Source organism: Mus musculus, chromosome 4 (assembly GCF_000001635.26).
Source record: "Mus musculus strain C57BL/6J chromosome 4, GRCm38.p6 C57BL/6J".
Classification (NCBI taxonomy): Eukaryota; Metazoa; Chordata; class Mammalia; order Rodentia; family Muridae; genus Mus; species Mus musculus.
The window spans coordinates 120,797,772-120,822,450 of record NC_000070.6 but is presented as its reverse complement, the minus strand read 5'-3'; the positions used below and the strand labels follow the sequence as shown (position 1 = coordinate 120,822,450).

The 24,679-nt window shown below is 39.5% G+C and overlaps 1 protein-coding gene across 13 annotated transcripts in view; it reads left to right on the top strand.

The window, feature by feature from the left end:
• Window positions 1–24,679, top strand: part of Nfyc (nuclear transcription factor-Y gamma) — a 74,145-nt gene that overhangs the window by 9,129 nt on the left and 40,337 nt on the right. Inside the window, exon 1 of one of the 13 annotated variants that reach the window (XM_030253307.1) lies at window positions 6,671–6,989. The exons of 11 other annotated variants lie outside the window; for them this stretch is intronic. The gene's annotated coding sequence lies outside the window, so the exon portion shown is untranslated. Of the gene's footprint in view, window positions 1–6,670; window positions 6,990–24,679 lie in introns of those variants that run through there. One more of the 13 variants, NM_001357192.1, reaches the window with a different exon arrangement.

Below are 24,679 nucleotides of genomic sequence, written 5' to 3'. Positions count from 1 at the left end.
AATAATGTACAGTTCATTTTAGTATTTTTCCTGCAGAGACTCAAAGTTCCCAACATCCTTTAGGTGGATCATTTACAGGAGGAAATGGATTATGCTTTGACCACAGAGTGCCTCTGGGAAGGGGCAGTAAAGCAGCTGATTTTAAAGTTGGACCTAGGAAAAAATTGTGTCTCTGTAGTTTCTGCAGTCTCTACTGTGTGTGCTGGGGTAGAGTCTTGTCTGCGCTTTCTTTTCTTTTCTTTCCTTTTCTCTTCTTTTCTTTGTAAGTCGTAATTACAAGAAATGAGTATAATAGAGAATGAGAAGATGACATTGTGGACCTTAGTAAATGAGAGAACTCCGTATTTTCTTTTTGGAACTGCATAAAATGTGCCATCCAGTTAGAGCTTCCTCAACAAGGAGGTCTTTTATAATTCTTTCCTTGTGTACAGCGGGATTCCACTTGGGAGAGCAACCACTTGATAGGAAAGAGAAATCTAAATCATTTGTGGTTTAGAGGCTGATTTTCCACAGGTCAGTGTGAGGTCAGTCTTAAACTTCTAAATGCTCAAAGTGGTTGGGAAATTTGTTTCAGAGAAGAGTTATCTCATGATACCCTCTGCTAACTCCTAGTTGCATCAAAGTAAAGATGGAGGGGGAATGAAAAGATTTTCATATTTGCCAAAAGCAATTATTAAAGTTAAACAACCAGTATTATTCTGTCCAGTAATTTTTTAAGTTTTTTTAATGTAGAAAATTTTAGTTGAAGTTGGATTTTTTTTTTTTTAAAGTAAGAGGAAAATGGCATTGTGTGGGGAAAAAATCTGCTTGCCAACAAAACCTTTTGTCAGGTTGCAAGATTTGTTGTACCATTCCCACCTTTCATCTTTCTCAGCAGTGACGTGCACTTGGACCCATTTCCAGAATGGCCTCATGCACCCAGTCTGCAGAGAACTTTGTAATGGAAAAGCTTCAGGTGTAGTTTAGAGAGGTGAACCACAGTCTAACTTTTCTACGTTTGAATGTTTCTAGAATCGGTTTAAACTAAAGGTTTACTTTTTCAATGTCTAAGGTACATAAAAGGGGCTGGAGAGATGGCTCTGCAATTAAGAGCACTGACTGCTCTTCCAGAGGTCCTGAATTTAATTCCCAGCAACTACATGGTGGCTCACAACCATCTGTAATGGGATTTGATGCACTCTTCTAGTGTGTCTGAAAACAGCTGCAGTGTACTCATAAATAAAAAAAATAATTCTTAAAGGTACATAAAGGTGTCCTATTTAAGTTTTACTGTCCATTTAAAGTCAGTATATAAGGATTGCTCTGAGTATGAACTATAAACAATGATCTTGTACAGTGTTTCAGTAAGGTAAAAAATAAAATTACTCAAATGATACTACTGTATGTATTGTTTTGTATCATGACACTGGCGGAAAGCTGTGAGTTTCCCAAGCTGTTCATGATACCTGATTGCTCCAATCCCCAAACTCAGTGAGCTGTATGAAGTGAAATTCTTTGCCAATGTTGTGTCCATTTTAAAAGACCAAGGGCTAATGAGGTATATACTATCTTCACAGGTGATTATCTTTGTTACTTTTAACTGTCTTAACAATTCCTACTCTTCCCCGAGGGCTAAGTACCATAGAGCTTGTTCATTATGAAACAGCACAGTTTGGGAAGCAGAGTGTGCTTGGTTGGCAGTAATCTGTAAGGCAGTATACTTTGTTTTTGGTGATAATTTAACATCATTTTCAGTAATACTAAATTTAAAAAGAAAAACATGTGCATTAAACTTTATATCCTTTTTCAAGGCAGGGTCTCTCTACGTAGCTACATCGGTCTTGGAACTCAGTATGTAGATGAGGCTGGCTTGAACTCACAGAGATGCCCTTGCCTCTGCTGGGACTAAAGGAATGTACTGCCATGCCCAGCAAGTGCATTGAGCTCTTCACTATTTTAGAACACCAGCTGAATAAGGTTGCCTGGAGTCTTTCCACAAAAATGCGTTGCTGACTAGTGACCAAGTCAAATGTAGTTTCTTATTTTACAATTGTTAGGCCTTTGTACATGTGTGTTTGTGAGAACTAGTAAAGAATTTGTGTTAGGATCCTTGTGTAGTGGAGTTCAGGTGGTTGTTCTAGGGTAGTCTGTGAATGAAAAATAAGTACTCTGTGCAGGACACCTGGGTCTTTCTTTGGGAAGGAATTTCCTGAGAATGACGTATGTCTCAAGAATGACATGGATTCTTAGAGGTTAATAATATGTCAAAGGCTTTCCAGTCTAATAAAAAATAAGTTAAAATTAATAACATCTTTTTTGAGCTTGTATGGGGCACATTATTGTTATTCTGTATGTGTCATTAACCACTGAGTCCCAGGCACCATCAGAATGACTCACTGGGTGAAAGTGTTTGCCTTGCAAATCTAATGACCTAACTTTGATCCTTAGAACCTGTGGTGGAAAGAGAGAACCTACTTCTAGACATTGCCCTCTGACCTCCACAGCCCATACATGGAGTAGTAATAAAATAACATTACAAGCACCAAATCTTATATTTTTCAAAGAATCTTAATAGTTCCCTTCCGACTCCCTCTCCCTCTTCTTACTCTCTCCCCCTTTCTTGCAGGCTTAACCGCCCTTCCCCCGTATTTTAAACAGGCTGTTTCGGGCCTCACTGTCCTGGAACTCACTATGTAGATCAGTCTGGCATAGAACTCACAGAAATCCTCCTGTCTCTGCCTACTGAATGCTGGGATTCTGATTTGGGATTCAGGGTCTGTGCCTGTAAGTAGTTATTGAACAAATTAAACTATTCTAGTCTTCCAACCTTGTAAGATGTTACAGTACTGGAGACTTGCTGCAGTAGACCTTTAACAAGCTTGAGGTCATCAGCTACACAGTCATGATAAGGAGGAATTGGAGTGCAAAGCTTTTTTTGTGTGCTACTCCACGTGGCTGCTCATTTTCTTGACTTTACATATTCTTGTCAAGTGTTGAAACAGCCTGTGACTAATAACCCCATTCATAGCTTTCTAGGCAGCTTATCCCCATGTTTGGACAGCTGAGAGCTGAAGTAAGTTCCTCCAGAATAATTCTCATCCATTTGTCTCATTTTATGCCTTGGAGTCTCTACCTGCCCTGTCTAGTTTCTTGAGGAGTCTCACTATGTAACCCTGGCTAGCTTGGTACTATGTAGTTTAGGCTGGTCTTGAAGATTATTTTTTAGCCAAGTAATTTAGGTGTATCATCTACCTAAGGTCCTCTTTTTCCTTTCTTTCATTCATTTATTTTCTAAGCACCAGTGCTATATTACTTTAATTTGATGATAGTCATTACTCTAACTGTTCTGGGCTGCATTTGGGGAGTATCTTAAAAACTGATGGTGCTGGGCAGTGGTGTCACACGCCTTTAATCTCAGCACTTGGGAGGCAGAGGCAGGCAGATTTCTGAGTTCGAGGCCAGCCTAGTCTACAGAGTGAGTTCCAGGACAGCCAGGCTACACTGAGAAACCCTGTCTTGAAAAACAAACACACACAAACAAACAAAAACTAATGGTTAGGGTAGCTTTCTGTTACTGTTGGAATTGAACCTAGGACCCTATGTGTGCTAGGCAAGTGTTCTGCCACTAAGCCACTAGCTGTGTCCTCAGTACCTCTTACATTTTAAAATGGTGTCTCACTAAGTTGCCTGGTCTGGCCTTAGCTTTACCTACCATCCTCTTGCCTTCGTCTGTAGCTGGGGTTACAGACTTGCACTGCCACGTTTGCTTACTTCTGTCTTCTGAAAATATGTTAATACTTTAAAAAACAGAATCTTGAGGTAGGTTTGATATGGGAAGTAGCTGATAGTTGTTCAGAACTAAACCAGGGGGGAAATGGCTCAGAAGCTATAATCTAGTGAATAGCTTCTGGTTTTCTTTAATTTGCTTATAACTTTTGAGACTGGGTCCCTCTGTAACCCTGGCTGTCCTGGCTGTCACTGTGTAGACCAGGCTGGCCTTGAACTTACAGAAATCTGCCTGCCCCTGGCTCTTAAAGGCTGGGAGTAAAGGTGTGCACCATGATACCCAGCCTGATGTGTTTATAATTTTTAAAAGGTTTGAAACATTAAGATGCAAAGATTTGGCATTAAAATAATCTGACTTTTGTGTTTTTTTTTTTGTTTTTTTTTTTTTTTTTAAATCTGGAGCTCCACAGTGCCGTAGAGCAATGTTCCTACATGACTGTTTTTGTTAGTGCAGATGGGGACATTCACTCTGCAGTGCTGCTCAGCTCTTACTGTCACTTACTGACACAGCGGCTAGAGTCAAGAGTAGTTTATATCTTTTCAGGGGACAGGAAGGATCTGAACAGGATCTTGTTGTTTAGCTTTGGTCTAGTGCTTACTGTGTGCAGCCAGGGTGTCCTTCCTCCTGCTTCAGCCTCCAGGGTACTAGAATTACAAATGTGCACCTGATCTATATATTCATGCTGAGCATTGGGAATAGATGTAAGAAAGACATAGTTGCTGACTTGAAGAATCTCCTGTGGTAGTAAAGATATTTTGAAAAACAAATTATAGTATGTATAAAGTACTGTAGTATGCTTAGGTATTTATTGAGAACCTACCACATTCCAGATTTGCTCAGTGCTCTCATTTATCTCAATACTCCTGTGAAGTAATACTATTTTATCACTTTCAACAAGAAATGATCTCAGGAGTGGCTAAGTAATGTAGCTAATATCAAACAGCTAATAAGGATGTAGCTGCTTGTCAGAAATTAGTGTTGTGGCCAAGAATGAGCTCTCAGCCCCTGTGAGAACACTGAAGCTTGAATTGTGTAACCTGAGTTACTGGTTTTTTCTCTTAGTGATTTGAGTGCTTTTTATGGTGAGTTGATGCAATTGTGTAGCATAGAGGGCTGCCAAGATTTGGGGCTAGGGAAGAATTGGAGTTAGAGTCCCAGATATCCCATGAGGCACTTAGTCTACAGTAATATCAGCTAGGGAGGAGAAAGCTATAGTAAGTGAATAGGTCAGATTGCCAAATGCAAATTCAAGGATAATTTGTGTTCTCTTCCTACTGTGGTTTGAATTCTACTGTGGTGACTGCTGATGAAAAATAGGAGTTGAAATGTTTTTCCTGTACACTGCCAAGGACTAATAAAAACTGTGCCCAAGACCGTCACAGAGTAGCAAGGGACTTGATTGGTTTAATCAGGTACATCAAAAGCAGAGCTGAAGGGCAGACTTTTGGAACAATAAGCAGACCTCGGCTGTGACTGGTGGTGAAAGCCTGGATTTCCGGCCTAAAAACCAGAGAGTTTTAGTTCCAGCTGGAAGTCCTCTTACACAGCTCTTTACAGCTGTGGAATTGCCTGCTGCAGGGCTGCAGGACACAGAAGAGAAATTACTGCAAAGTATGGCTAGGGCTTAGCACAAAGCTTGTTTGGTTCTGCATGATGTCTGTCTTCTCTGTAAAAAGCAGAAGGTAGAATTGGATGTCATTTAGCACTTTATATTTTTTTAAATTCTTATTCAAGCACAGTATAATGTACTGTATATATTTATTTAGTCCTTACAGTGTGTACGACCTGTATTACAGATGGGCAAACTATGGCTCAAACTTAGTCCTTGTCGTATAATTAAAAGCTAGTGGTAGAGCCCCGAATACTAGACAACCCTGTGTTATCCCTGGTGACCTTCAGCACCCTAGAATGTTTCCAGAAACAACAGTGAGCCAAGTAAAACTATTAATCTCTCTGGAGAGCAGTCCTGCTGCTTATTTAACAATCAAAGTAAACAAAACAAACAAACAAAAACCCAGAGCTCTTCCTATGTAGATCACATTGGAATTCTGAATTCTTCTGCGCCATCCTCCCTGCTGGTTACATGGGATTACAGGTATGTGCTCCCATACCTGAGTCAGAGTTTTGATGTCATAGAAGGCTTTTCCCCATTACACTTTGAGTAAGTTGGAGTAGAGCATTGTGATAGGATTCTTTTGAAATGCTGAGGCCTCTGCAACCAACTTTACCCACCAAAACATCCTATTTCGATTTGTTGGTGTTTACAATAAAATGCATTGCCTTGGTAATAATCTATGCTTTTAAAATTACAAACACAAAGGTACCTTTAGAAATCATGAAGACTGTTGTACCGGCATAGCTCCACTTTGATATTATTAAGTTTTTCTTTTATTAACTCAACCTGGTTTTATTCTGTTAATAATGATCAAACAAAAACCTGGAAATAGATGATTACAACTTTCTAAGCTTTTGCACATTGCTTTTCTGGTTTACTGCCATAGGTTACTGTAGCAATATCTTACAGACACCGTTCAGGGCCAATCAGAAGCAGTGAAATTACCTTCAATTTTTTAAATGGAACTCCATAGCCAATAGAAAATCCTTTAGGTCGGAAATGTAGCGACCCTTTCTTTCGTTTTTTAAAGGACAATTCTAAATTTGCCCTCCCCTGTTTTAGAAGCGCATGAGACCATATGTGTCTGCTGTGTACATTTGCTAAATATTTCCGATCCTTAAGTTCTTGGGTTTGAAGTGAAGAATCTGACCCCTGTTCTGCTTCTCAAGGTAACTTTAAAACAGGAAGTGTACAAAGGAGGTAACTGATGACGTGAACAGCCAATCATGGCTTTGTATTCTTAGCTGATAAAGCAGCTCAGCCAATGGGACTGCTTCGGAGGCAAGGTTTGGTGTCAAATAGCAGGCTAGATTGAATGCCTTTGACTGTTAAAGTGGAAGGAGGCTGCAGGGCTTCATTGGAGCCTCAGAGTTTTTCACTGAGGCAGGGGTCAGCTGAAAGACAAAGAAAAATGGCGAATAGTTTGCTGGGGGGTGGGAGGACAGCTGTTCGGGTTTTCACTGGAATGAACATTCCATTCTCAGGTTTCTGCATCTTCTGCTGCCTTTTGTCCTCCGTTCTTTTTTGGGGGGGAGGGATAGGAGTGACTTAAATTCTCCCTGTCCGAGGAGATATAAATAACTCCATGTAAAATTAATGCAGTTCTCGGTAAGTTTAATTCTTTGTTTTGTGTTGAGATGATAGAGACTATTTAGCTTCAGAGAGTGTAGACAAGTTGCACTGTTTCAGAAAATGGCCACTTTACATTCCGTGCATACCTTCTTGGTGCACCTAGATTACCTTGCTCTGTTTAGCTTTTGCATGCCCTTCAACTAAGATTTTCCTAGTTTAATATCAACAAGACAGATGCAAGAAGGGCTAATCAGTTTTCATGGGCATACAGAAGCAAAGCACTTTGTCTTTGCATTGGGTAAACTTAACTGTTTTCCAAATAATTTTCCTTTGTTCAAGTGCACTGAAGCTTTTCTACAGAATAAGATGAGTTTTAAGAGGTTTTTTTTTTTTTCCATGCATTTGGTTGACATATGTTTTAAAGATAGAAGCACATTATTGTTCTTTCAATTGCTTGAAAATATGATTAGCAACTGATTCAGGTTCTAATGGGGGAAGGCCCACATGCCAGCATGAAAATTCTCCTGTAACTTTCTTGATCTACTTATCTGTCTCTGGATTTTAATAAGAATCAATTGAGTAAGTCTTCATTGTTCATCTTAGTTTAATATGCTGACTAGTTTAGCATCCAGTTAATACTGGGAGTGAGAAGCTTACCATGTTTTTGTCAGCTGTTGATTGGGTGCTTTAAAATGATTTAAGCAGATGCCTTTGTTTTCAGTATGAAGTATATAAGGAAAGGGCTTACCTGCAGTTTGTGACTAGAAAAGTTAAATGTTTAGGTAGCCTTTTGCCCTTGGTGTTTACCCCTTTCTTTAAGGATATGAAGCTTCTGTAGATTGCTAATCAGTAACAAGTCAGTTCTTGTGAGTTAGTGAAATCATCAGTCCATGTACTAAGATCTGTAATATGTCTGGTTTTTAAAAAGCAATTCTTTGTTTTCTCTTTATTTGGAAATGTTGGATGAAGGTCATTCGAACATTCCTGCTGCAGATCAGTTAGAGCAGTGAGGCAGCAGCCGTCCCTGGACAGGAAAAGGAGCAGGCCTGGCTGAGGAGAACTTGGAAGGTGTTGGTCTGCCTTCACTTGCTTCCTCTTGAGGGAAGGGTTTACCTGATAGGATCCATTGGGGCTGTAAGTGTAGATATGTGCAGCTGGAGTTGGGTAACAGCCCAAGTTCCTGGATGCAGGCCTCTGCCGCTGCTCTGAAAAGTGACCTTGAGGAGTTGAAAGATTGAAGGACAAAGTTTGTTTATGCAGATTGGAACTGAAAAGCTCTCTTAAAATGAAAGACTACTTCTGGGTGTTCTAGTCCAGTGGTTACGAGGAATCTGGTCTCGTTCAGGTCAGGAGTTTTTAAAGGAGTAATAGGCCTGCATTCATTCTCTTCTTCCCCTGCTTGCTTTCCTACCCCCAGCCCCAGGACAATTTTTCCTAAATCTTTCTGATATGATAATTGAGTGAATGATCCAACAGATTCAGAGTTCCTTGCATGCCATTCTGTCACCCTTGTAATCTCAAGGGTTCTTAGTGGAGAAAATGGTATTTCAGGAGTTCAAGTAGTTGTATTTGTGAAACTCCTTGGAGTATTGGAATGCTGATGGTAAGAAACTATTAATTTGGGGGAATTTTAAGTCCTAAGAGAAAGGATTATGTGTCAAATGTTATATTTCAAATGATACTTCTTTATTTTGTATAGGTTGTTGGTACATACTAGTTGTTTCAAGTTGTATATATGGTTTAAAAAAAAGATTTAGTGACCTTTTTGGCTCTGAGAGAGGTCTGTAACAGAGGGATAAAATTGAAGGTGAGAGAAAAAGGGAGGCTGAGGGAAAACTATAATCTAGAACTTTGGAGAGCTAGTTACTTAAAGCATGAAGCCAATTTTTCCATTTTTTTAAAGGTCATCCATTACCTGGGAAAACACAGGCACACCTGTGCAAATGCCTGAAGCAGCTAAGGTGTTTCCTGTATATTGAATGTTGAATGGCATTTGTGAACCCCTCATTTGATACTTCGTTGAAAGACATACAATTCCTCATTTAATACATTAGACTTGAAAATGTTTTCTATACAAAAGAGGAAAAGTTTATATGATAAAGAGCAAAAAACCTTATGGAATTAACCATAACTCATATTGGAAGTGGCAGGAAAGAGAGGTGAGGGCCAGGGAGGCTTGGATAGAGCCTAACACCTGGACCTTTTTAGCTTGTCCAGTCTGGTGATAGACAGTATTTTGAGGCAGTAGAATATAAATTTTTTAAAGCTGAGAGTCCTGTGCTCAAATCAGTTTTGAGTATGGGCAAATCACCTGTTCAAAGTAAACATAAAAATATTAAATTATAAAACTATAGGGTCTAACAGGCTAACAGGCTGTTAGCTGTGCAGCTTAGTTGGTAGAGTTGCTAGCATATAGGAAGCTTAGGATTTGATTCCTAGCCCTTCATAAACCTGGCATGGTGATCCATACCTTTAATCACAATACTTGGGAAGGGGGAAGCAAAAAGATCATTCAATACCAGCCTGGCAATATCTCAGAAAAGAGACCCAGAAATAGCAATTTGGTGAGTGGGATGGTATATGTGTGTGAACTGTGTACACATGCCTTCGTGTGTTGGGGACAGAGTTAACACTGGGTGATTTCCTTTATCATCCACTGCTTTTCTTTTAAAACAGAATTTCTCGGTTAACTTGGAGCTTACCAATCGGCTAGACTGGCTGGCCAGTGAACCCTAGTGTCCTTTTGTTTCTGCCTTCTTGTTATGAGATTACAAACAGGCCTATATACCACCATGCCTGACTTTTGACATGGATGCTGGGAATCTAAACTCAAGTCTTTAGGCTTGTATGTACTTTCTCACTGAGCCATTTCTCCAGCCCCCACTTTCTTCCTCACTTCCTAAAAAGTCTTTTACATTTGCGTGTGTGTGTGTGTGTGTGTGTGTGTGTGGTGGTGGTGGTGGTGGTGGTGGTGGTGGTGGTGGTGATGATAGTGAGGTCACAATCATGGTGTGCTGTACATGTAGGTTATAGGACTATTTCAGTAGTGGGTTCCTTCCTTTCACCATGTGGGATCTGGGGGCTTAGATCGAAAGGCTTAAAGGCTTTACCTGTTGAGGTCTCCCACCCCTACCACCATATATAGTCCAGGCAGGTCTTGAATACTTTAGTCAAGGATGACCTTGAATTCTTGACCTTTCTCCACCTCCTGTGTGTTGAGATTCTTGGTCTACACCATTTGGCCTCAGAGCTGCGGATAGAAACTAGGGCCTGGTGCCTACAAGGCAAATGATCTACCTGAGCTACATCCCTGCACCATTATTTAGCGGTGAGTCTTGAGTGAGGTCTTGTATATTGAAAATTCTCTGCACGTTATGAATACTTGCATAAATATTGTCTGTTGCTGATGCAGGCTAATTGAGGGCCTTAAGTATTTTAGGGAGATAGGTGTGACATCAAAGAAAATGCTGGTGTTGTGATATATTTATAAAATAATGTTTGATTACCTCACCTGCATATTCTCATTTGTGTTTACAGGATCCTGTATTTAAGTTAATTTATTATTTTGTGTATGTATGTAAGTGTGGGCATGCATAAGAAATGGCATATGTGTGGAAGACAGGATAACTTTTAGGAGTCAGATCTTTACTTCTACCATGGATTTAAGAGATTAAACTCAGGTCTCAACAAGTACCTGCTGAGCTATCTCACCAGCTCGATTCTGTCTATTTAATATATATTGGGATTATTGAACCATCATCAAGATTCTTATGAAGGAATTTTAACCTCTGTGTCAAAAATTGAGAGTCTCAGAGGATTCAGGAGTTCGACAACCTCTGTTAAATAGGGAGTTGAGGGCTAGCCTGGGATACATGACGCCTGCCTCAAAAAAACAAACATCAAATTAAGGACCTCAGAATAGGATACAGTGATCGAGTGTGCGTGCGTATGTGTGAATGCACATGTGGAGATCAGAGGATGACCACTTAAGGAGTTCAGGGATTAAACTCAGGTCATCAGGCTTGCCTGGCAAATGTTTTTTCCCACTGAGTCATCTCCTGGTCTTTTCCCCCTCCCCTTTTTTTTAATGGAATGCTGCTTTAAAAAATGTCATCAAACTTAGGAGCTTCTCCAAATAAAGACTGGGAATGGGAAACCTGTTCTTATTGGATACTGAGGTGTGCATTTTATTTTCATGTGGGTAAGTTCTTATTGCTGATTGCTTAGCAGAGATGTGTTGTTTATTTATTTTTTGTTTGCTTTGAGGTCGTGGTCTTTCTGTCTTCAATTATTTGGGAGCTTGGGAAGTAGTTACACCTTGTAGAATAGTAGAGAACAAGTAAATATTGGACTGAAGACTTTAAAGAAGAAAATAGGACTCAATAAAATCTAAGCATGAACATAAATTTGACACAGTTAATACTGTGTATTGCTTCTGTAGTGTAAGTGATAGACCCTCATGGAGGCATTTTTCACACTTTTGTTTTGTTTTGTTTTTTCGTCTTTTTTTTTTTTTTTCCCTTTCTTTCAGAGCTGGGGACCAAACCCAGGGCCTTGTGCTTGCTAGGCAAGCGTTCTACCACTGAGCTAAATCCCCAACCCCTTTCACACCTATTTCACATGTCTAGTGTTACCTATTTTTAGGATTGTGCACCCCCTCCTAGTTGATATTTTGTGACTTCTTTCTTTTAAATTTCCTGTCCTATTAAGTTACTTCCTCTCAGGCATGGTCAATCTGAGGGATTGATGTTGATCTATTTTATTTTATTTTATTCTCTGTGTATTGAAAAACTTAATTCAGATAGAAGGTTCAGCAAAGCTAACATTAACTTAGCTGAGTAATACCCTAGTTCCTAGACAGTGTATGCTTGAAAACAACAGCCTTGGTGACTAGGCTTTTTATTCCTAAAATTAGACTAGGCCACCTTTTCAAGAAGCTGTGTACTTGGGCTGTAGAGATGGCTCAGTGTTTAAGAACATTTGCTGCTCTAGAGGACAGTTCAGTTTCCAGCAACTACATGGTGGCTCACCACTACCTGTGATTCCAAACCAGGCCTTTTTTTTTTTTTTTTTTTTTTTTTTTTGCTCTCTTCAGACACTTCCCATGCATGTGGTACCTATACATAAATGCAGGCAAAATATGCATACATAGGAAATAAAAATAAATCTGAAAAAGGGTAAAAACAACAGAAAAAAACCCAAGTTGTATACTTTTGGAAGGGCTTCAGAAATCTAAAGAGCATTATTGCTGCTCCTTTTTGTTTGTTTTGTTTTTTGTTTTTTGCTTTTCTTTCCTTTTTCTTTTTGCAGTACTAGGTATTAATTAAATCCTGAGCCTTATAAAGGTTAGGTTAGCCCTCTACTACTGAGCTACATTCCATAGCTCCTAAAAATCATTGTTGAAGCAGATTGTGGTTGTCTTTGTGAATCAGATTATTTTAACCCAAATTTATCCCCAGAGTTGGGTTAATGCTAAATTAGACTGAAAGAATAATTTAGGCAAGCACTCTAGTGCATCTGCAGCCCTCCTGGAGTCATGGGATCTAGTCTAGTTTTTCTTGGAACAATTGAGGCCAGAGAGAGTTGGGCTCTATTAAGATTTCAAGTTTTTAGTGTCTGGCCTGTGTTAAAATCAGAGCTTTTAGTCCCACTCAATTCATTGCATGCTTGTTTTAATCATGTCTGGGTGATTTTATCTTTCATGTTTCTTTTGGTACACCTGTACGGGACACAGAACAGAGAAGTAGACCATGAAGGAGGTTTGGTAGTCTACACGTAGATCTGTTGGTTCAGATGTTTGCTGTGGCAGCAGACCTAGTGTCCCTTTGGGGATTGAAAATCTCTTGCCTCAGCCAGTTGCTTGTTCTTAAAACTGAGAATCAGCTAGGAAGCTAATGGTGCCCACCTGGCTGAGGTGTCCCAGAGAACTGGGTGACTTTTATGCATTAACAAAGAAGTAAAATAAGGTACACAGCATAACACCTGCATTCCACCTCATGCTTTTTAATTCTTATTTGTTATTAATACACTTCAAGGGCAAGCTGTTCTCACATATGTTTGGGCCTAGTTCTTCAAATGAGTTCTTAAGGTGACATTTTAATGACATAAAGATTTTTAACATTTGACAAGACTAAAGTAGGAATCCTTGTCTGTGTATGCTTAAAGTAATACTTTATGCCAACTTCTCCCACCTCGCAAAATGGCATTATTATGTGTGCTCATGGGTAGCTGTGAATTTTTGTTCTTTGTTTATTTTTGGTAGCCTGTTTCTTGAAGTTTTTCTAACCACTATCATATATCTAAATGAAAAATCAGTTTATTGAAAGAATGAGGGATTGAACCATATAACTTATAAAACATTAAGTCTTGAAATACTCTGTGATTGAAATTGATTATAGACACAGCTGAGTAGTATGTACTTCATGTCTACATTATGCAAAACGTTCCTTTTCTTTTTCATCTGTTCTTAGTATTAAGGCCAGCTCTGTAGTGCTTGGTCAGTTTCTACTTGTTTATTATGCTCATCTCCTTTCTCTCCATGCAGTAACTGACCCAAAGTTACGTATTGTAAGTTGAGAGGGCAGCTGATTTACTTTTGTTGTTGTTGTTGTTGTTGTTACTGAAAAGGGCAGCTGATTTACTTTTGTTGTTGTTACTGAAAGTACTGTCATTTGGCTCCCATTTCCATGGTGTTAATTACATAGAAATATTTGGATAAAACTAGGTTTTCCTTTCTCTACCTATACTATATAATTCTTACATCTGAGGAGATCCTGGTGGCTTTGCACATTCTTTTTCAATAGTTCATTAGATTTACATATTTTTGTGTGTGTGTGAAAACTTAAAAATGCACAAGTAAAATTTAATCCAGATTTAACAATCTGGTAGGGATACTTACAGTATATACCAAGTATTAGGAACTGATGTGCAAAGTGCAAAGAAAGGACATAGGATTCAAAGGATGTGTGATGGGTTACAATTGTAGCTCAGTTGGTAGAGTACCTGCCTAGCATTCATAAAGATTACCCTAAGTGGTAGCATGACTCTGCAGTCCTACCATGGTAGGAGGAGATGGGGTAAATACTGGAGGATCATACATGTAAGGTCATTTTCAGCTATATAGAGCAGTCAAAGCTATAGCCTAAGCTTAAAAAAAAAATCAAGAGAGGAGACCTCAGTTTAGGAGGGTAAACAATAAAACTGGCTCGATCAGACTTCAGGAGGTAGGAACAAGACTGAGGCATTAAGAACAAGGTCATGATTCACTGTGCAACTTTTGCACTGAGGAGAACAGTAAATAGGTCACTCTGCTCAGAGTATAAAGAGATGAGTAAATGACAGGCAGGAGTAGTAACAGAAATGTCTAGGGAAGTTGGAATCAGCTGTTGAAAAGGCCTTGACATTGAGAATGATTTCTGTTTGACATTAGTGACTGTAGAAGATGAAGGGTAGTAGATGGATGCAGCTTTATCAGAAATATGTTTTCACTAAATTTACTGCACATCCTATGTAAAATGAAGATGGAGCTAGAAATTTTGTGATTTTTATTTTAACTTGATCTTTTCTTGAACAAACTTTGTAGATGACAATGTCACTTGACACGATGTCAAATGGTTGATCATGCCTGCTAGAGGCTTGTGAAGAAGTTTAGAGTAGTTGGTAACATAAGTGGCTTAGATTTATCCTTGGCTCACAGTGATGGCTAAATGGGTATTAGCTATTGTCATTGTAATTATTATTCTTATTATTGTATGGGAGTTATGGAAGTCTGAATAAAATGGTGGCAGCATGATGAGAGGTCAGGTGAGGACACCACTGTTGAACACTGTCATGACTTAGCAGTTAGTGGAACATGAGGGACAGTCTGAATGACTAACACATAGGAACTGAGAGGGAATGGAGCAGGTTTGAAGAAAAGATAAATTTGAATTTGGACATGGGGAATTTCTAATTAGAAATGTCCAGTAGGTAGATTGTATATTTAGGACTGGACGTTGGGGAAATGTCAGAATTGGTAATATTGAGAATATTTGGATATTCTCATTGTCTTCTCCCTCCATTTTCTGTGACACTGCTAGGAATTAACTCTGTGTGTGGCCTTATGCCTAGTGGGCAAGTGTATCACCATTAAGCTATATCCCTAGCCAATAATAATTGGGGTTTAAACTCAGTAATTATAGCTGATCTCGGTGACAGATAAGAGAGAATCAAGGGAGAGAGAGAATGGTTAGAATTTATCAAGCTTCATCTCAGAGATAGAAGCATACAAAAGTGTTGGACCCGTTGGGTATGGTGGTACATGCCTTTAATCTTACCGCTCAGGAGCCAGAAGCAGGAGAATCTCTGAATTTGAGGCCAACCTGGTCTAAATAGAGAATTTGAGGCCAGCCAGGACTAGTGAGATCTTGTTTCAAACAAACAAAACCCAAACAAACAAATAAAACAACCATGTTAGAGACTGCCTATAACTAGGCATCCATAACAAGGTAGACATGTTATTTAGCCCTCATCTTCCTCAGGATGTTTTGAGTCCCGTGTGTGCATGATACATGAGAGCATCATTTTAAGCTCATATATATGCAAGAACCTAAAGATATGGAGGCACTCCCTCTGATCTTACTGGGTAGTTCCTTGAAATGTGTGTGTACAGAAATGTATATCTCCATCCAGTGCAAAGATTAGATTCCTGGCTTGCATTGGATATAGTGTTACTGATAATAATTTTGACAAGTCTGAAGTGTGAAGCCAACGAAAAGTACATGTGTAGGAATTTGGCAGTGCTTGTTTAGCAGATAATTTACATCCCAAAAGAGTCTTAGTTGAGAACCACTGATCTATATGATCTAGCAGAATTTTCACTATAAACTACCTGTATATAGGTTCTAAGTTAAATATGTTGTAATTATCTTCAATAGAAAAGAAAGACATGAACTTGTCACTAGAGAAATAATGGTAAATTTCAAGCTGTCTTACTTGGTTATTTTTATCCTGAATTCTTGTGAATTTTTTTTCTTGGTAATTAACTGGCCAGATTCCTATTCAGCTACTCTCAACAATGGCTAAGCTTATAACAGTGTGCAGTATTTATATGAATCAGTGATTTAGTATTCTTATTTGGTACTTACTAATGTAGGTAGGACAGAAAATGATCTCCATTTTGAGGGTGAGGAAGCAGGGGCACAGCCTGATGAAATGAGCCCAGTGCGTTCTACACTGCCCTTCCTTATTATATAGGAAAACTGTCCACTCTGCTTCACCTTTCTGGTGAAAACTCTCCTGCCGAAAGACAGAAGCTTGATTTTTGGGGGGGTGAAGGGGGATTAGGGATGGCTCATGCTCATATGCTACTACTTGGGAAGTCTAGGCAGGGGGATTACCAAAAATTCAGGATCATCTTTTTTTATAGAGTGAGGATCCCCACCCCACCCCCACATACCCTGTCCTCCCAGTCTAAAAAAAGGTTGCAGGGTGGGGGCAAAAGCCAAGTGGTTGTTTGCACATGCCTTTAATCCCTAATCCTCAGGACTGAAGGTCTCTGAACTCAAGGCTAGCCAGGGCTACACAGAGACATCTTGGCTGGAAAAAACAACAACAAGAAAATTCAGCCAAAGGGACACAAGAAAATTTCTTAAAGAGTTCTCAGTCTTTTTTTTTTTTTTTAAAGAGTTCTCAATCTTAAGGAACAAATGCATAGTAAGATTGAATTACTTTGAAAGCTTTTATTGAAAAAGGTGGCTTTAGTCACTTTTCAGAACAAATTACAGGTAGATACTTTGGACAGTAATACATATTTGGGGAATTGCCTTCTGTGACTCCAAAGTTCACTACAGTCATACAAATAGATGCTTCCCAAAATAGATAACTTGGTTAGATCAGGGTTAGCATTTCTGCAGTACTTTTCAGCCATACAGGGCCACAATATGTAGTATGAATTGGGTTCTTCACTTAAACCACGGAGATCAGTATTTTTAAAATGAGAAATGACTGAACAGTCTGCTTTAGATGTCCTAGCTGTGATTTATAATTCTTGCTTCACCCCTAGTATCTGTGCAGCTATTGAAACATCTATAGTGGAGGACTGACTAAGGCTGTTGGGTATTATAGTTTACCAAGCCCCAGAAAGTGAGTTGGGTCTACAAGGTCTTTCAGTTTCCACTACTGGCTGGTAACCCATTGGTCTAATCTTAGTCCTCGAAGGATTCTGCAGCTTACCAAACTTGGAAACTTTAATCAGTTTCCACCTTGAAAAGAATATAACAATCTGTTAGCTTTGCATTAGAGATCTCAAAATTATTAGAAGCAACAACAAAAAAAGATATGTGTTCCAGCATGAGAAAAATCCAAAAATTCTTTAATTTTGTTTACCAATTAAAGAAATAGATTTATTTTTCTTTCTCTGTATGTGTGTGCATGTACTCACAGTGGCCAGGAGAGGATAACAAATCCCTTGGAGCTGGAGTTCAGGAAGTGAGCCTCCTGATGGGGATGCTGAGACCTAAGCCCTAGTTCCTCTGCCAGAGCAGCAAACCTTCAAAACACTGAGATATCTTTCTTTGTTGTTGTTGTTGTTTTGAGACAGGGTCTCACTGTGTAGCCTTGGCTTGCCTAGGCTACTTAAACCGGGCTGACCTTGAACTCACAAATCCACATATCTCCTGAGTGTTGGAATTAAAGTCATGCACCACCATGCCCAGCTTGAATAACCAATCTTAATAAAGAGAACTTGAATGAAGAAGCACAGGACTATCTAGGCAGGAGAATGGCTGCAAGTTTGAGGCCAGCCTAGGAAGCTGGGTATGGTGACATTTGCCTATCTTTAATCCCACTGCTGGAAAGGTGGAGACAGGTGAATTGCAGCCTGTTTACATAAATTCTGGACTCCAGGTCAGTGAGAAATGCTATCTCAGAAGATAAGGGTCTGGAGAGATGCTTTAGCAATTAGGGACACTGACTATTCTTCCAGAGGACCTGTGTTCAAATCCCAGCACCTACATGTTATAGCTCACAACTGTCTATAATCTAGTTAAAGGAGGTCTAATATCCCTTTCTGTCCTCCAAGGGTACCAAACAAGCAAGTAGTACATAGATATACATGTAAGCAAAACACCAATACACATTTTTTTTAAAGTGAAAATATGGTGGTGAGGCCTGGAGATACAACTTAGTTGGGGTGTTTGCCTGGCATATATTGAGCTTTGGGTTTGATTCCCAGCAACTCATAAACTGGGTCTGGTGATATAGAAGGTGGATGCAAGACGGATCATAAATTCAAGGATGGTATAGCAAGTTCAAGTCCAGTTTCATACACAAGAGTACAGGACATGGGTTCAAATTCTAGCTCTGACATCGACTTATTCTTCCAGAGGACCTGTGTTCAAATCCCAGCACCTACATGTTAGGCCCTGGCCAAGTCTCTCAGTCTACCTGGATTAATCTGTCAGGTGGGAGTATTTGTACCTGTGCTCAGTTTCTTATGTTTGTAGTGAGGACAAAATAAGTGAATGTGAAATTACTTCAGAAGTATAAAGGGTAAGACTGTAGAAATGACTCGGTCAGTCATGGGTTTTTTTAGTTTGATTGTACAAGCATGAGGATATGAGTATGGATTCCCAGCACTCACGTACAAAGCTAGGTGTGGCTTTGTGTACCTGTAACCCCAGGAGTCGGAAGGCCGAGGCAGGAGCTCTGTGAGGCTTGTTATAGACAACCATTCCAACAAAAACATCTTAAAAACTAGAGATCAAGGAAGACACCCAGTGTCAACTTCTGCCCTTCATATGTGTCAGTACACCCATGCACATACTTAACGTACAAAAGTGTAAAAGATACACAGTTGTTGGAGATTAATGTAACATTATTTCACATAGAAGTGGGGGATTTGGTTTTTGGTTGTCTTGGAGGATCAGTTCCTCCCACTCTTTTTTTTTTTAAAGATTTATTTATTTTATTATATGTAAGTACACTGTAGCTGTCTTCAGATACTCCAAAGAGGGCGTCAGATCTTGTTACAGATGGTTGTGAGCCACCATGTGGTTGCTGGGATTTGAACTCAGGACCTTTGGAAGAGCAGTTGGTGCTCTTAACTACTGAACCATCTCACCAGCCCGCTCCCACTCTTAATAATCAGTATAATTTGTGCTCCTCCAGAGCACCCAGGTTCAATTCCCAGTACCCATGTGCTATCTGTAACTCTAATTCCAGAGGAACTTATGCTTTCTTTTGGCTTCTGCAGGCACTGCACACAACTGGTGCACAGACATATACACAGGCCAAAAAAAAAAAAAAAAAAAAACCCAAACAAGCAAAACAAAAAAAGATATACATAAAATAAAAAAGTAATTTACCAGCACAGTCTTCCATTTTCCAGGAAAACCTTATGAGTAGTATGGGCTGCATTTCTAAAGAACAGTTCCTCTCCATCTCTACCCTTTTCTTCTTCCCTATTACTATTTTTTTATTCTTCTATTTGATTATTGCACAGAGGTTTCTTTTTCTTTTTCCTTTTCTTTCTTTTTTTTTTTTTTCCAAGACAGGACTTCTCTGTGTCTCACTCTGTAGACCAGATTGGCCTGGAACTCAGAAATCTGCCTGCTTCTGCTTCCCAAGTGCTGGGATTAAAGGCGTGCGCCACCATACCTGGCTTAGACTAGTTCTTTTTTTTTTTTTTTTTTTAATTTATTTCTTTTTCTTTTTTTTCTTTTTAAAATTATTTTTATTTTTTTTTGGGGGTTTTCGAGACAGGGTTTCTCTGTATAGCCCTGGCTGTCCTGGAACTCACTTTATAGACCAGGCTGGCCTCGAACCCAGAAATCCGCCTGCCTCTACCTCTCAAGTGCTGGGATTAAAGGCGTGTGCTACCACGCCCGGCAATTTATTTTTTTTTAATTGGGTATTTTATTCATTTACATTTCAAATGCTATCCCAAAAGTCCCCCAGACACCCCCCATCCACCCACTCCCACTTTTTGACCCTGGCGTTCCCCAGTACTGAGGCATATAAAGTTTTCAAGACCAAGGGGCCTCTCTTTCCAATGATGGTCGACTAGGCCATCTTCTGATACATATGCAGCTAGAGACACAAGCTCCGGCTGTACTGTTTAGTTCATATTGTTGTTTTACCTATAGGGTTGCAGACCCCGTTAGCTCCTTGGGTACTTTCTCTAGCTCCTCCATTGGGGGCCCTGTGTTCCATCCAATAGCTGACTGTGAGCATCCACTTCTGTGTTTGCCAGGCCCTAGGCTAGTTCTTGATTGAGGATCCTGTGTTTGGTCACTGGGTCCATGGTCCTTCAACTCTATGCAATACTTGTTTTGAGTGTGTGTCAGAAACAGTCAGTTATATAAGAACCAGGAAGAAAATAGTGTGGACATTTGAGACTTAAAAGAGCATATGCTAAAATAATAATAAACCACATTAATAAGTCTGGAAATGCCACATATAGAAGTAGACTCAATTGTGCACTAAGGATATTTTGAGAGGAAGAAAAAATATTGTTTGAGACTAATTAGTAAATATTAAATATTTATGTATTAAATGTCTTTACAGTTGGAGAGAAAAGATAAGTTTTTATTTATTGTAGAACCCCAAATCCTTAAACAGTAGTTATAGTCCATGAAATGGCCCCCAGAATTCTTGCTTTGTGTGTCCAGACGTTTAAATAAAGATGGATCTAGGTGGATCTTTCTTTATTTTTTCTTCTTTTAGCAATAAAAAACCAAACCAAAACCAAAACCGTATGGTGGTTTGCTTCAGTCTCTATATACTTGACCATGCAATGACTGAGGAGGCCAGAGGAGGGCGTCTGGATCCTCTGGAACTGACATTACAAACAGTTTTGAGTTGCCCCATAGGTACTGGGAATTGAATGTAGGTCCTAAAAGAGCAGTCACTGTAATTAACCACTGAGCCATCTCCTTCCTCCACCCCATCCCACCACCCTCAGATAAAACTCACTATTTGACTTTAGGTGACCTGAAACTCATTATGTAGACCAGGTTGACCTCAAACTCAGAAATCTGCCTGCCTGCCTGCCTGCCTGCCTGCCTGCCTGCCTGCCTGCCTGCCTTTGGCTTCTAAGTGCTAGAATTAAAGATGCTCCCATTCAGAGCTTACTTCAGAGTTCGAAACAGAATTTTTCTTTTGGTGATAGGGTAAGTGGAGTATAGTAGTGCGGTAGCAGCCCTAGACTCCACATTCTGAGTACTTCTACAAGACAAAACAGCCTTACACTCCCAGTTTATACAAATCTAAAGTGTCAAAAGAGATGCATTCTAAAGAGTTACATGTTTCTGGATTCATTTAGAAGGGAAACCTGCATCTGTACTCATCACTGGCATTCCCAGTTTTTAAAATTTGAAACATTCCTAGTCACTTCCAGCTTTAATTGTTTGCTTTTTTTGGAATTAGAACATTTTGTTCTAACTTGACTGGTTTGAAAGGCCTGGAACTATTTGATATTTATAAAAGAGATGAGAGGTCTCTTTCATTTTAATTTATATCTCCATGCATATGAAACAGGGCTTTTTAAAAGAAAAAAGTAAAGCAAGTACAGGGAAAGAAGGCTTGATTCCTGTCGGAGCTGTTGGAATGGAGCCATGGGACTGATCCGAGACTGCCGAGCAAACAAGAGTGGCTCTAAGAAGTTAAGTGATTTGCCCAAGATCATAAACATACAGGAATTGGTATTAAGGACCCCCAGGTCCAATGTATTTAAACTTGTACTTTACTGCCCCCCCCCCCACACACACACTGTTCACAGCTGAATACTCATAGTTGCTGATATGTCAAGAAATTTGGGAATGGAAAGATAACGAAAAAGTGACAGCAGGCCAAGGAGAACAGATGTGGAGTGGTTTGTGTGTGGTCTCAGCACTCAGGAGGCTGAGGTGGGAGGATGACTTGAGACCATGAGTTGGATACTTCCCGGGCCACCATAGTGGGAACCTATGGAGAAAGAAAGAGAAGGAGACAGAGAAATGGAAGCTACAAGGATGCTGGGAGAAAAACGAATGTTTGGTCTAAGGATTTAAGTCAGCAATCCCATGCTGAGACTGTCTTTGAATATTTTGAAAATATACCTAAAAACAGCAGAGAGAGGAGGGAGAGAGGAAGGGGGAAGGGAGGGAAGGGGAGAGAGAAAAGAAAGAGAAACTTAAGTACTTAATATCTAATTATCCTATTCACTGTGTTGGAAACTTAAGTAATTTAATATGCCTAGTTGTGTAAAATTGGAATGATACTGATAAATTTATCACTGAGCTAAATGAAGATGTACTAAAGGTAATGTTTGTGTCAAGTGATTTGTAAATTCCAAAATTCCAAAGTTGTCATCTTTAAATACTATTCAGAATCACACTTCTTAATTCTGGAAACAGAAATCTTGCCAGAAATTTGGCAAAGTTTATTTGTAAATCTCAGATGGCCTAGGAAGCAAAATGACACAACCTAGCTGCATAGGCCTTGATCTTTCTCCAGCTAATGTCAGGATTTCCTTTAGTGTCAAGGCCTGAAAAACTAGTTGCTCTACATTCTTTTGCAACAATGCATTTATTCTCTTTTGCCTGGAGAGTCAAAGACAGTACATTTATTACTTCTGTGGGGCAGAGGACGCAGGCCCAGCCTACTTTCTAATGAAGGCTGGGCAGGTTAGGAGTCATGGAAGCCACAGAAGAGCTGTGTGCTCCAGAAAAGCTTCATCCCGGGTTCTTTGAAAGAAAGTGGTGAGTGAATAGAGCATATGACATTGCTCTAATTAGTACCCCTTTTCTTTAAGGGGCCACATACTTTAGGATTTGCAAGCCTTGTGGTTTCTTTTGAAAGCCATAGAGAGCTCAAGCAAATGAGAATTGCATCTTCAAGGAAATTTCATTTACAAAACCAAACCACGCATCATATTTACTTTGGGGGCAGTAGTTGTTAGGCTCATGCTTTAACATTCTTCACTCAATTTTTAGTTGTTTTAAATCGTCCTACAAATTACTTACGGTAGTGCATACTACATACGGCATTACTGTCATACATTCTGGTATGATTGAAGCTGGGGTGAGGAAAGTTGGGGAGTAAAAAATATGTATGCCATATTCTATTCCACAGCAACAAAACTTAAAATACCTTCTTCACATCATGTCACTTCCATTGTATGTACTAGTTGCTGTACCTTTTTCTTTTCCTGTTAAAACCTAGCTATATGATCTGGCCCTTGTTTCATCTTATAGTAGATAGCAAACAGAAACATGGTTTTGAAGGAGAAAATGTGCCTCTGTTGCCAGTTTAAAAGTATGTCCTTGTGAGCAGATCTTTAAGGAGAATGTATATAGCCAAATCCAACACTAGATTGTAGACAAACCCTCAGCTGATCTTGATAGTAGTCAGTTGGGTCAAGTAAGACTCCATTTTTGTAGTGGTGTCTATGTGGTAGACCAGCATACTAACAAGTCTGTCTCTCTCAGCTTCTTTGATTTTCAGATTATAATATGTGTATGAGTGTTTGCCTACATGTTTGTATGTGCATGATGGATCCCCTAGAATTGAAGTTACATATAATTGTGAACCACCATGTATATGCTGGAGGTTGAACCCAGGTCCTCTGCTAGAACAGGTGCTCGTAAGCTCTGAGCCATTTCTTCAGCCCCCACAAACTGGTCTCTTAATTTGTAGAACAGTGTTATTTTTTTTCCTTCTGAAGTTGTCGGTTTGTGATTGGTTTTATGATGGAAACTGAAGGCTTGAAATGATTTTTAGCCAAGGTGATTGATAACGGCATATTCTAAGGTTCATCTTTATGTGAGAAGCAAATTATTGGTAGAATTGTTTAGAAATTCTAGTTTTCAATTTCTTTTTTCCTTTGCAATTTAGATGGTTATCTAACATAGCATGCACAAAGTAGTCTGTCTCATCACTTCCTTTCTTCCTCATCTGCTTATTCAGATTAACATTTTCTCTTCATTGCTCAGTTGCTGTTTTAAATGTAACACTTGAAGAGTTTTGGTTGGTCATTGAATACTTAAGCAAAGCTGGAACTTTAAGTGCTTTTAACAGTGACAGGAAGATGTGGTCAAAAAGTAAAAAGGTGCCAGGCGTGGTGGCGCATGCCTTTAATCCCAGCACTTGGGACGCAGAGGTTGGTGGATTTCTGAGTTTGAGGCCAGCCTGGTCTACAAAGTGAGTTCCAGGACAGCCAGGGCTACACAGAGAAACCCTGTCTCGAAAAACCAAAAAAAAAAAAAAAAAAAAAAAAGTGTGCAGGGCTCTGTGGTAGAGCACTTGCCTAGTATACACAGGCATGGGTAGTTGGGGTGGGAGTCCGAACCCAGATGTAATCTTAGTCCTTAGGAAACTGATGCAAATGAGTGTTTAGGCAAGCAGTGAACTGTGTAGTTGCTTAGAGGCCAGCCCCATGTTAACATAACATTCAAAGCTCCACAGTGCTGTAAGAACAATGACCAAAAAGGAGTGGGGATAGGGACTTTCTCACTTTTTTTTTTTTAAGATTTATTTATTATGTCTAAGTACACTGTAGCTGTCTTCAGACACACCAGAGGCCGTCAGATCTAATTACAGATGGTTGTGAGCCACCATGTGGTTGCTGGGATTTGAACTCAGTACCTTTGGAAGAGCAGTCAGTGCTCTTAACCGCTGAGCCATCTCTCCAGCCCTCACTTTTTTTTTTTTTTAACTTGGCTAATTGGTTGATTTGTGTGTATGTGTGTTTCAGAGGAAAACTTGTG